Raw genomic sequence first — 12,619 nt, 5'->3', positions numbered from 1 at the left:
GCACAAATACATTACATCACAGCTACAGGGTTATACCACAAACTCACTGCAGATATAACAGCTTGACAGTAGAACATGCGTTTGTAGAATACATTATGTACTGGCAAACATTTATCAAGCTCATCTATCTACCTTTATCTCTATAAGGTAACTGTAAATCAGAGAGACAGTTTTCGGAATTGCTCATACCAGGGGTTTTCAAAGTGTGGGAGAGTGAGCACCCCCTCAGAGAACAAATTAATTGCTGCCCCCCCCCCCCCCCCCCCGCCACCAACACACATACACACAATTTCAACATATTATTGTGTTTCTTTTTATTCTTTTATACATCTTAAACACATTTTAAAAGTATTTATGTGTTTTTAAAGGAACTGTTTATTTATTTACACATTTTACTGCCTTCGTAAAATTTTAAACATGTTTTAAAGAACTTCCTATTCTTTCTGTTATGTGTCGGACGCAGCCCGGAGAACCGACCAGCGTTTGAAGGACCCAGTATAAAATAAGCAGAGCACGGTACAAAGGATAACAGAGTTTAATGAACATAACAGTGCTGTGAAAAAATATAAAAGTGCGCGGTCTGGCGTGGTGGTTTTGCGGTGCGCTCCCAGCAGCGCCAACGGTCCGGAGCCAGAACCAACCCGGACCCAAGGACCCCGCCGACACCCCCCAGGTGGCCGCGACAAACCGAGTCTGTGAAAGAAGGAATCATTATGTGAGTCCACACTCAACACACAGAGAGAACGCTCAAAGGTGCACAAACAGCAAACACTTCCTGGCTTAATTACTAATCAGCTTCCCACCCTGCAGGCATGGAACACCCAGTTCACAAAACTCCACTGCAGAGGAAGCTGATTACACGACCAACATACAGCTCAATATAATAAGGTGTGAGGGACACCACATTTACTGACTGTATAAATGTTAGTCACAAAATCTAACGTACCTCAGGAAGTGTGCTGACGAGCAAGAGACCTCACCCCCTCCTCTTTCACAGACCATGCATCAAACCTGGACGTTCTCTGCATCCACTGATGATGAGATGGCTCCCGAGACGACGATCTCACCCGTCTGGTCACAAGGTCGAGTCTCTGGCAAATACACACTGTGTACTCCAGTCTTAAATGCCACCATGTTCCAATCCATGTAGATGCACCACAGCTGTGAGTCCTGACGAGCCGCAGGTGATCAGCCTCAGGTGATCAGGGTGAGGTCCTGATAAACTCAGCTACACAGCCACTCAGTCCCAAATGCGCACCACCTGGAAGGAAAAACAAAAGACAGGACAGAAAACAGAAACAAAAGGCAGCCAGGCCCCCCCAGCCACACAACACTTTCACACATTGTACACCCTTTTCAAACATTTTAAACATGTGTTTTTAAAGAACTTTTGTGTTCTTCTATTTTTGCTTTGTCATATTTAAATTTTTTTTTAAATAATTTAAACATCTCTGTGTGTTTTTAAACATCTTTGGCATAATGAACACATTTTAACATAAATAATAATGGATCGGTATTGATAGGATTTTATCAATTTCGATTCCACTTTTCGATCCAATTCCTTATCAATTCCCTTATCAATACCCCCTGTGAATTTTCTGTGTACTAAAAGTAGGCTTTATAGGTTTTCTATGTCAATAACATTTTATTGAGTCTTAAAGTAAATAAATATGAAACTGGTCACTGGATCCTTGATCTCTGCACATAAATAAAAATAAACAAAATCTTTAGTTTTTCCTCATTTCCTTTCAGACATTAATGGCACAAATCTAACTCCATACCTCTGAACTGAGCTCTTGCAGCCAGCTGTGCTACAAGTCAACATCAACATCAATCATAATTCATAAAGAACGCAGGATGTCTCATTTTGGCAAGAAAAAAAATATTTAGGCTGTTGTCCATGTTCCAACGTTTGGAAAGAGGTGTCATTTGATTTAAACGGTGATTCGCTTTGAAGTTATTAATTCCAGCCGGACTCAAACTTGACTCGGCAGAGTGCTGCACAACGTTTGGAGCTGTGCCAACGAAACGGAGGACGATCTCATTTCTTACCTGCAACAAGACAAGAGTCCCAGTTAGTGAGTTTAATCCACAGAAAAGTGACTCACAACTGACATTTTTAAATGACTTTAAGAGGAGTTAAGAAGCAGACTTTGTTGTGTGTGGCCGCTGAAGAGGAGGTACTGCTGGCCCATCACCACCAGAGGGCGCCCTGCCTGGAGTGCGGGCTCCAGGCACCAGAGGGCGCCGCCGCCTGATGAGAGCAGCCAGGATGACAGCTGTCACCCATTACTGGACACAGCTGACTTCACTCAGTATGGAGGTATATCAGCAGGACAGCGTCTCCACCTCAGTGCCGAGAGATCACCTTGAGTTTAAGGTAATCACCTCTGCAACAGATACTGTATCTTTGTGACGATACTTTATAAACTTTTCAGGACAGCGGAAGGCCAAGTGTTCGGATAAGTACTCACCTTTCCTGCTTCAGTGTGACAAGAGGTGGAGGCGGCTTTGCCCCTCTCATCTACTGGGTGCGGTCGCATCCCAACCTGTGTGTTTGTGTTCTTTCCCGCCAGCAGTACCGGATCCGACGAGCGGAGGCAGTGGCCACCTGGGAATTCGGGACTTGGCGGTTCCAGTACTTCTGGGTTTCGGTGGCAGAGGAGATCTGGGTGGTTCCGGTTCAACTAGGACGGACGTCTCCTACCTTCGGGCCTGCCCACAAGACACCAGCAGATTTCGGCTTACAAATTGCTAATTGTTGTATCAGTTGTGCTATTTTCACAACAGTAAAACTTGTTCTTACTTTTCTCCATTGTCCGTTCATTGCGCCCCCTGTTGTGGGTCCGTGTACCTACACTTTCACAACAGGATCTCTCGGCCAGCGTCATGGATCCCGAGGGGCGTCAACCGGCTGTTGAACGGCCACTGGAAGACCAAGACGTGGCGGAGGCTTCGGGGGGGGTAATCGGTGAGTTGCAGCGGATCCTCACCGCTTTCACCTCTCGGATCGATTTAATGACCGAGCAACACGTTCTCCTAAACCGCAGGGTGGAGGCTCTCGCCGCACAAGTGGAGGCACGCCCTTCGGGCGCCGCTGCGGCTCTCCCTCCCGAGGACCCTGCGCGCGAAAGTAACGTTCCACTGGTCGTTCAACGGTCCCTCCCTCCGTCCCCAGAAGCATACATAAGCCCTCCAGAACCGTACGGAGGCTGTGTGGAGACGTGCGCGGACTTTCTCATGCAGTGTTCGCTCGTCTTCGCTCAGCGTCCCGTGATGTACGCGACTGATGCTAGCAAAGTAGCTTATGTGATAAACCTGCTTCGCGGGGAGGCACGCGCTTGGGCTACAGCGCTCTGGGAGCAGAACTCTCGGCTCCTTCATACATACGATGGGTTTGTACGGGAGCTCAGAACGGTGTTCGATCATCCCAACAGAGGAGAGTCCGCTTCAACCGCACTACTGTCCATGCGACAGGGACGTCGGAGCGCAGCTGCCTATGCAGTCGCCTTCCGCATCGCGGCGGCGAGATCCGGCTGGAATAGCACTGCCCTCCGCGCTGCCTTTGTAAACGGACTGTCTCTGGTCCTAAAAGAGCACCTGGTGGCTAAGGACGAACCGCGAGATTTAGATGGGCTCATTGATCTAGTCATACGACTCGACAACCGGTTAGAAGAACGCCGTCGGGAACGAGGCGAAGGGCGTGGCCAGGCACGCGTCGTCCCTCTCCCTTCCGGGTCCGATCGAGCTCCGCCCTCCCCACGCTCCTCTGTTCCTGCGCTCCGTGCGCTTACGGCTCCCCCTGCTGACGAAGCTATGGACACGAGCAGGGCAACATTTAGGGCACCTGGAGCACAAAGGAGGCGGGCCCACGGAGCTTGTTATGTTTGTGGCTCGAGTGAGCATATGGCAAACGACTGCCCCGAGCGGTTAAAACTCCAACGCCCGCCCTTAGAGACTGGGCCAGGGGTGGGCCAAAACATTCACGTGGGACACACCCACATTGCTACACGACTCCCAGTCACAATCCTGTATGAGGATTCAACCCTGAAGGCCCCAGCACTGGTGGACACGGGCTCTGAGGGGAATCTGCTTGACAGCAGATGGGCCAGGGAGATAGGGCTCCCTCTGGTGGCTCTTACCTCGCCTGTGCAGGTTCGAGCACTAGATGGCTCCCTACTCCCACCAATCACGCATAAGACACCTCCAGTAACTCTGGTGGTGTCAGGTAACCACCGGGAGGTGATCGAGTTCTTCGTGACTCAGGCCACCTCCCGTGTGGTTTTAGGGTTTCCATGGATGCTTAAGCACAATCCCCGGATTGATTGGCCGTCCGGGGTAGTGGTGCAGTGGAGCGAAACCTGCCATCGGGAGTGTCTCGGTTCCTCGGTTCCTCCCGGCTCCCAAGCTAAGGAGGAGGTCCGAGTCCCGCCCAATCTGAAGGCGGTGCCAGCGGAGTACCATGACCTCGCTGACGTGTTCAGCAAGGATCTGGCTCTCACGCTTCCTCCCCACCGCCCGTACGATTGTGCCATTGATTTGGTTCCAGGCAGTGAGTTCCCGTCCAGTAGGCTGTACAACCTCTCACGGCCGGAACGCGAATCAATGGAGACCTACATCCGGGACTCATTAGCCGCCGGGTTGATCCGGAATTCCACCTCACCGATGGGCGCAGGTTTCTTTTTTGTGGGTAAAAAAGATGGCGGACTTCGTCCATGCATTGATTACAGGGGGTTGAACGAGATCACGGTCCGCAACCGATACCCGTTGCCCTTGTTGGATTCAGTGTTCACCCCCTTGCATGGAGCCAAGATTTTCACCAAGCTGGATCTTAGGAATGCGTATCATTTGGTTCGGATTCGGAAGGGAGACGAATGGAAGACGGCATTTAACACCCCCTTAGGTCATTTTGAGTACCTGGTCATGCCGTTCGGTCTCACTAATGCTCCCGCGACCTTCCAAGCGTTGGTAAACGATGTCTTGCGGGACTTCCTGCACCGGTTCGTCTTCGTATATCTAGACGATATACTCATCTTTTCCCCGGATCCTGAGACTCATGTCCGGCTTGTCCGTCAGGTCCTGCAGCGGTTGTTGGAGAACCGTCTGTTTGTGAAGGGCGAGAAGTGTGAGTTCCACCGCACTTCTTTGTCCTTCCTGGGGTTTATCATCTCCTCTAACTCCGTCGCCCCGGATCCGGCCAAGGTTGCGGCGGTGAGAGATTGGCCCCAACCCACAAGCCGTAGGAAGCTGCAACAGTTCCTCGGCTTTGCTAATTTCTATAGGAGGTTCATTAAGGGCTACAGTCAGGTAGTTAGCCCCCTGACAGCCCTGACCTCTCCAAAAGTTCCCTTCACCTGGTCGGACCGGTGCGAGGCCGCGTTCAAGGAGTTGAAACGGCGCTTCTCGTCTGCACCAGTTCTGGTGCAGCCCGATCCTAGCCGCCAGTTAGTGGTTGAAGTGGATGCCTCGGACTCAGGGATAGGAGCGGTGCTCTCCCAGAGCGGGAAGACCGATAAGGTCCTTCACCCGTGTGCCTATTTCTCTCGCAGGTTGACCCCCGCTGAACGGAATTATGACGTCGGCAATCGGGAACTCCTTGCTGTGAAAGAGGCCCTCGAAGAGTGGAGACATCTGTTGGAGGGAACAGCCGTGCCATTCACGGTTTTCACTGACCATCGGAACCTGGAGTACATCAGGACCGCTAAGCGTCTGAACCCCAGGCAAGCCCGCTGGTCACTGTTCTTTGGCCGTTTTGACTTCCGGATTACCTACCGCCCCGGGACCAAGAATCAAAGATCGGACGCATTGTCCCGGGTGCACGAGGATGAAGTCAAAACGGAACCGTCGGATCCCCCGGATCCCATCATCCCGGAGTCCGCTATCGTGGCCGCCCTCACCTGGGACGTGGAGAAGACCGTCCGGGAGGCCCTGACCCGTGTCCCGGACCCCGGAAACGGACCAAAGGACAAACTATACGTCCCACCAGAGGCTAGGGCTGCAGTCCTGGACTTCTGTCATGGTTCTAAGCTCTCCTGTCACCCAGGGGTGCGAAGGACCGTGACAGTCGTCCGGCAACGCTTCTGGTGGGCATCCCTGGAGGCCGACGTCCGGGACTACATCCAGGCCTGTACCACCTGCGCCAGGGGCAAGGCTGACCACAAGAAGACCTCAGGGCAGCTACAGCCACTGCCCGTGCCTCATCGCCCCTGGTCCCATATCGGCCTGGACTTCATCACGGGTCTCCCGCCGTCCCAGGGAAACACAGTCGTCTTCACGATAGTGGACCGTTTCTCCAAGGCGGCCCACTTCGTGGCCCTCCCGAAGCTTCCAACGGCCCAGGAGACAGCGGACCTCCTGGTCCACCACGTCGTCCGTCTGCATGGCATCCCATCAGACATCGTCTCCGATCGCGGTCCCCAGTTCACCTCACACGTCTGGAGGAGTTTTTGCCGGGAACTGGGGGCCACGGTCAGCCTCTCGTCTGGGTATCACCCCCAGACCAACGGGCAAGCAGAGCGGGCGAATCAGGAATTGGAGCAGACACTACGCTGTGTGACAGCCGCGCACCCGACGGCCTGGAGTACCCACCTGGCCTGGATCGAGTACGCTCACAACAGCCAAGTGTCATCTGCCACCGGCCTCTCCCCGTTTGAGGTGTGCTTGGGGTATCAGCCCCCCTTGTTTCCGGTGGTCGAGGGAGAGGTCGGTGTGCCCTCGGTCCAGGCCCACCTACGGAGGTGCCGTCGGGTGTGGCGTGCCGCCCGCTCTGCCTTGTTGAAGGCCCGGACGAGGGCGAAGACACATGCAGACCGGCGGCGGGCCCCGGCTCCCACGTATCGTCCTGGGCAGGCAGTGTGGTTGTCCACCAAGGACATTCCCCTTCAAGTGGACTCCCCCAAGCTCCAAGAACGATACATCGGTCCCTTCACAATCCGCAAAATCATCAATCCCGCCGCAGTGAGGCTTCAGCTGCCGGCCTCGCTGCGGATTCACCCAGTGTTCCATGTCTCCCGGATAAAGCCCCATCACACCTCACCCCTCTGCACCCCGGGTCCGGCACCACCTCCTGCCCGGATCATCGACGGGGAACCGTCTTGGACCGTGCGTCGGCTCCTCGATGTCCGTCGAATGGGCCGGGGTCTTCAGTACCTGGTGGACTGGGAGGGGTACGGCCCCGAAGAACGCTCCTGGGTGAAGAGGAGCTTCATCCTGGACCCGGCCCTCCTGGCCGACTTTTACCGTCGCCATCCGGAGAAGCCCGGTCGTGCGCCAGGAGGCGCCCGTTGAGGGGGGGGTCCTGTTGTGTGTGGCCGCTGAAGAGGAGGTACTGCTGGCCCATCACCACCAGAGGGCGCCCTGCCTGGAGTGCGGGCTCCAGGCACCAGAGGGCGCCGCCGCCTGATGAGAGCAGCCAGGATGACAGCTGTCACCCATTACTGGACACAGCTGACTTCACTCAGTACGGAGGTATATCAGCAGGACAGCGTCTCCACCTCAGTGCTGAGAGATCACCTTGAGTTTAAGGTAATCACCTCTGCAACAGATACTGTATCTTTGTGACGATACTTTATAAACTTTTCAGGACAGCGGAAGGCCAAGTGTTCGGATAAGTACTCACCTTTCCTGCTTCAGTGTGACAAGAGGTGGAGGCGGCTTTGCCCCTCTCATCTACTGGGTGCGGTCGCATCCCAACCTGTGTGTTTGTGTTCTTTCCCGCCAGCAGTACCGGATCCGACGAGCGGAGGCAGTGGCCACCTGGGAATTCGGGACTTGGCGGTTCCAGTACTTCTGGGTTTCGGTGGCAGAGGAGATCTGGGTGGTTCCGGTTCAACTAGGACGGACGTCTCCTACCTTCGGGCCTGCCCACAAGACACCAGCAGATTTCGGCTTACAAATTGCTAATTGTTGTATCAGTTGTGCTATTTTCACAACAGTAAAACTTGTTCTTACTTTTCTCCATTGTCCGTTCATTGCGCCCCCTGTTGTGGGTCCGTGTACCTACACTTTCACAACAGACTTGCCACTTCTGAAAACAACGAAGCAATGAACCAATTAAGCAGTGGACTGGAGCACTGCTTCGTTGTTTCAAGCTTCAAAGTGGAGCCGTTACAGAAGCGGTTGATTACAGACTCGCTGCAGGGTGTGTAATCAACGTAAAGAAATGATCATTTTCCCAATAAAACACCCTCAAAAACAACGGCTGCTCTGAAGGACCGATAAGGGACTCGTTAAGCAAAAAGGCTATTGATGTCAGTGGATTGAATCATTTCTTAACGTTTCTCGAAAAGAACTGGCTCATGATAACCAACCCTTGCGCCCACCAAAGAGCTCTGGCGCCCACCCACCGGGGGAGGGGCCTCACAATTTGAAAACCACTGGCTTATACTTTGTTCAGAGAGAATTTTATGAATTTAGATAATATATTAGGGCTTGCTAAAGATGCCATAACATAGCATGGAGAAAGGCACTGTAAGGTGGTTATGGAGTCTTTCAGGGACCAAAGAGAATGTATAACCAAAAGGCGAAGTTCAATACAACACCCCATAGCAACAGATTCCCCCAAAGCTTCATTCTGCTCCTGTCATGTTTGACTGTGTTAAACCCATCAGACGCATACAGTCTATGGTCAGATCATATGATGTGGCTGTCGAAAGAAGCCAAGGTCACTACAGCTGCTACAGATCTTTTTGTGTCTTTTTCTACTACTTTGATACTTTGAATAAGTGAAATAAGTACATTAATACATGGGTAACCTTAACACATTTATAGTATGCAGTGAGCCCAGGAACGCCACAATCAAACCAAACTAGTGCAAACTGTACACATCCAAAGCGATGATCTGATTTGTTGACAGCATAGGAAAATGTCCTGAAAAATCAAAGCTGACATTGGAATGTTACGCTTTACTTTGCATTTGCGTTGCTTCACACTGGCTCAACATCATGACTGTATGGTTATTAGAATGTGGTTTGGACCTCATGTTTCTTTCTGAACCCATTGCTGTTAAGGTCTCTATTTCCATTCTAAACAATTCCCCGGCCAGCAGACATGAAGAAAGCTGTTAGATCCTGTGTCTTCTTTCTTATTTTTTTTTTTTTTTTTTTTAATTTAACAAAAAGTTTGCATCATGTGAAGCAGACCTGTTGGCAGCACACAGAATAAATTAAGTTTTTTAATCTGACCTGTTGGCATTCTTTATCTCAGAGTCATCATCAAAGCCTGATGAAAACTATTACTCACAGAAGACAACTTCTGGAAATGCTTTAATTCCTTATCGTGAAATTGCTTGGGAACAACCATAGTGTTTTTAAAGAGTCTCTCTGTGTTTGGTTGGGGTGTGTTTCTCACCCACCAAGAAGAAGAAGAAGAAGAAAAAAAAATCACTTTGAAAAGCTGAAAGTCTTTTCTGCAATTATTAGTCACAATGGTCCCAGCATTCACCACAGTCATCCATGGTCTCTTCAGCATTCTGCACACAAGAACATAAATCCTATTAATATGAGCCAAGCACCACCCAGCGGCGCGAAGCTCGCTCTATGGTGCAGGGAGTCCCAAAGAGGAAGTGCCAAATTTTGAGTCCACAGTGAAATAGGAAATGTCAAATGTCAAGCACTTCCTGGATCAACACTTGGTGGATTGACAGATGAGATCCCATGGAATCCCGCGGGAACTCAGTGGCAAGTTCACACTGAAACAGGAAGTGCCAAATTTTGAGTCCACAATGAAATGGAAAATGTCAAATTTTGAGCACTTCCTGGCATGGGTGGAGCTAGAGCTGAGGTCGGGGTTTCACTGGACTCCCCTGAAATCTTAATGCACCAAGACAAAAACGTATGTTAAATTACACTGTCTGGATTGCTGATGATAACATCAACAGTCTAAGACGGCACTTGCACAGCACCACCAAGGGCTGTCGTCTAAAATGCATCAGAGCTTTGCCTCTCGGAACTGCATTGTCTTTGTAGGGACTTGGCCTTGAGCAATAGTTCCTGTCTTAGCCTGCATTCACTTAGCTGTGAACAAATGCGTGAATGTTGGGCTCTTAAAGCTTTCCGAGGCAACGCAAGTTGTTTAGAATTTTTAACTGTGTGCAGTAATCAGCACAGAAAAGACATAAATAAATAAATAAATATAGTTAAGGAGTTAAGCTGGATTCAAAGTCATAAAATTTGTTCGTAAAGTTTGCTGACATACAAAATCTGTCATGATTCAGCCTGTTCTGGGCTCTCATTATGATCTGTACTCATGTGTATCGGTCTTCATCCTCTGTCTTTAATTTTCTGTTTGATATGTTGAGGTCACTGGTTGTTTGTCACTGGTTTGTTTTGTTTATTGTGTATTTTCTGTTCATCATACTTTAGTCATGAGTCAAGTTCCGTTCTAGTTTGTGTCCACCTTTGCTTTTTCCCTTTGTGTAATCATTAGTTGTGTCATCTGTAGTCTTACACACCTCTCTGCAGCTTCTCTCCCCCTGCCATCCCCTCATTACCCCATCCCCGTAGAGACGGTGCCTGCTCCCAGACTACCAATAACCAGCAAAAATCTATTTAAGCATAAAAATTCAAAAAGAAAAAATAATATAGCACCTTCAACTGCACCACAGACTAAAACAGTTAAATGTGGTCTATTAAACATTAGGTCTCTCTCTTCTAAGTCCCTGTTGGTAAATGATATAATAATTGATCAACATATTGATTTATTCTGCCTTACAGAAACCTGGTTACAGCAGGATGAATATGTTAGTTTAAATGAGTCAACACCCCCGAGTCACACTGTCAGAATGCTCGTAGCACGGGCCGGGGCGGAGGATTAGCAGCAATCTTCCATTCCAGCTTATTAATTAATCAAAAACCCAGACAGAGCTTTAATTCATTTGAAAGCTTGACTCTTAGTCTTGTCCATCCAAATTGGAAGTCCCAAAAACCAGTTTTATTTGTTATTATCTATCGTCCACCTGGTCGTTACTGTGAGTTTCTCTGTGAATTTTCAGACCTTTTGTCTGACTTAGTGCTTAGCTCAGATAAGATAATTATAGTGGACGATTTTAACATCCACACAGATGCTGAGAATGACAGCCTCAACACTGCATTTAATCTATTATTAGACTCTATTGGCTTTGCTCAAAAAGTAAATGAGTCCACCCACCACTTTAATCATATCTTAGATCTTGTTCTGACTTATGGTATGGAAATAGAAGACTTAACAGTATTCCCTGAAAACTCCCTTCTGTCTGATCATTTCTTAATAACATTTACATTTACTCTGATGGACTACCCAGCAGTGGGGAATAAGTTTCATTACACTAGAAGTCTTTCAGAAAGCGCTGTAACTAGGTTTAAGGATATGATTCCTTCTTTATGTTCTCTAATGCCATATACCAACACAGTGCAGAGTAGCTACCTAAACTCTGTAAGTGAGATAGAGTATCTCGTCAATAGTTTTACATCCTCATTGAAGACAACTTTGGATGCTGTAGCTCCTCTGAAAAAGAGAGCTTTAAATCAGAAGTGCCTGACTCCGTGGTATAACTCACAAACTCGTAGCTTAAAGCAGATAACCCGTAAGTTGGAGAGGAAATGGCGTCTCACTAATTTAGAAGATCTTCACTTAGCCTGGAAAAAGAGTCTGTTGCTCTATAAAAAAGCCCTCCGTAAAGCTAGGACATCTTTCTACTCATCACTAATTGAAGAAAATAAGAACAACCCCAGGTTTCTTTTCAGCACTGTAGCCAGGCTGACAAAGAGTCAGAGCTCTATTGAGCTGAGTATTCCATTAACTTTAACTAGTAATGACTTCATGACTTTCTTTGCTAACAAAATTTTAACTATTAGAGAAAAAATTACTGATAACCATCCCAAAGACGTATCGTTATCTTTGGCTGCTTTCAGTGATGCCGGTATTTGGTTAGACTCTTTCTCTCCGATTGTTCTGTCTGAGTTATTTTCATTAGTTACTTCATCCAAACCATCAACATGTTTATTAGACCCCATTCCTACCAGGCTGCTCAAGGAAGCCCTACCATTATTTAATGCTTCGATCTTAAATATGATCAATCTATCTTTGTTAGTTGGCTATGTACCACAGGCTTTTAAGGTGGCAGTAATTAAACCATTACTTAAAAAGCCATCACTTGACCCAGCTATCTTAGCTAATTATAGGGCAATCTCCAACCTTCCTTTTCTCTCAAAAATTCTTGAACGGGTAGTTGTAAAACAGCTAACTGATCATCTGCAGAGGAATGGTCTATTTGAAGAGTTTCAGTCAGGTTTTAGAATTCATCATAGTACAGAAACAGCATTAGTGAAGGTTACAAATGATCTTCTTATGGCCTCGGACAGTGGACTCATCTCAGTGCTTGTTCTGTTAGACCTCAGTGCTGCTTTTGATACTGTTGACCATAAAATTTTATTACAGAGATTAGAGCATGCCATAGGTATTAAAGGCACTGCGCTGCGGTGGTTTGAATCATATTTGTCTAATAGATTACAATTTGTTCATGTAAATGGGGAATCTTCTTCACAGACTAAAGTTAATTATGGAGTTCCACAAGGTTCTGTGCTAGGACCAATTTTATTCACTTTATACATGCTTCCCTTAGGCAGTATTATTAGACGGTATT

This window comes from Thalassophryne amazonica, chromosome 5 (assembly GCF_902500255.1).
Source record: "Thalassophryne amazonica chromosome 5, fThaAma1.1, whole genome shotgun sequence".
NCBI lineage: Eukaryota > Metazoa > Chordata > Actinopteri > Batrachoidiformes > Batrachoididae > Thalassophryne > Thalassophryne amazonica.
The sequence above is the reverse complement of the archived record's forward strand: the minus strand, read 5'-3'. Positions refer to the sequence as shown.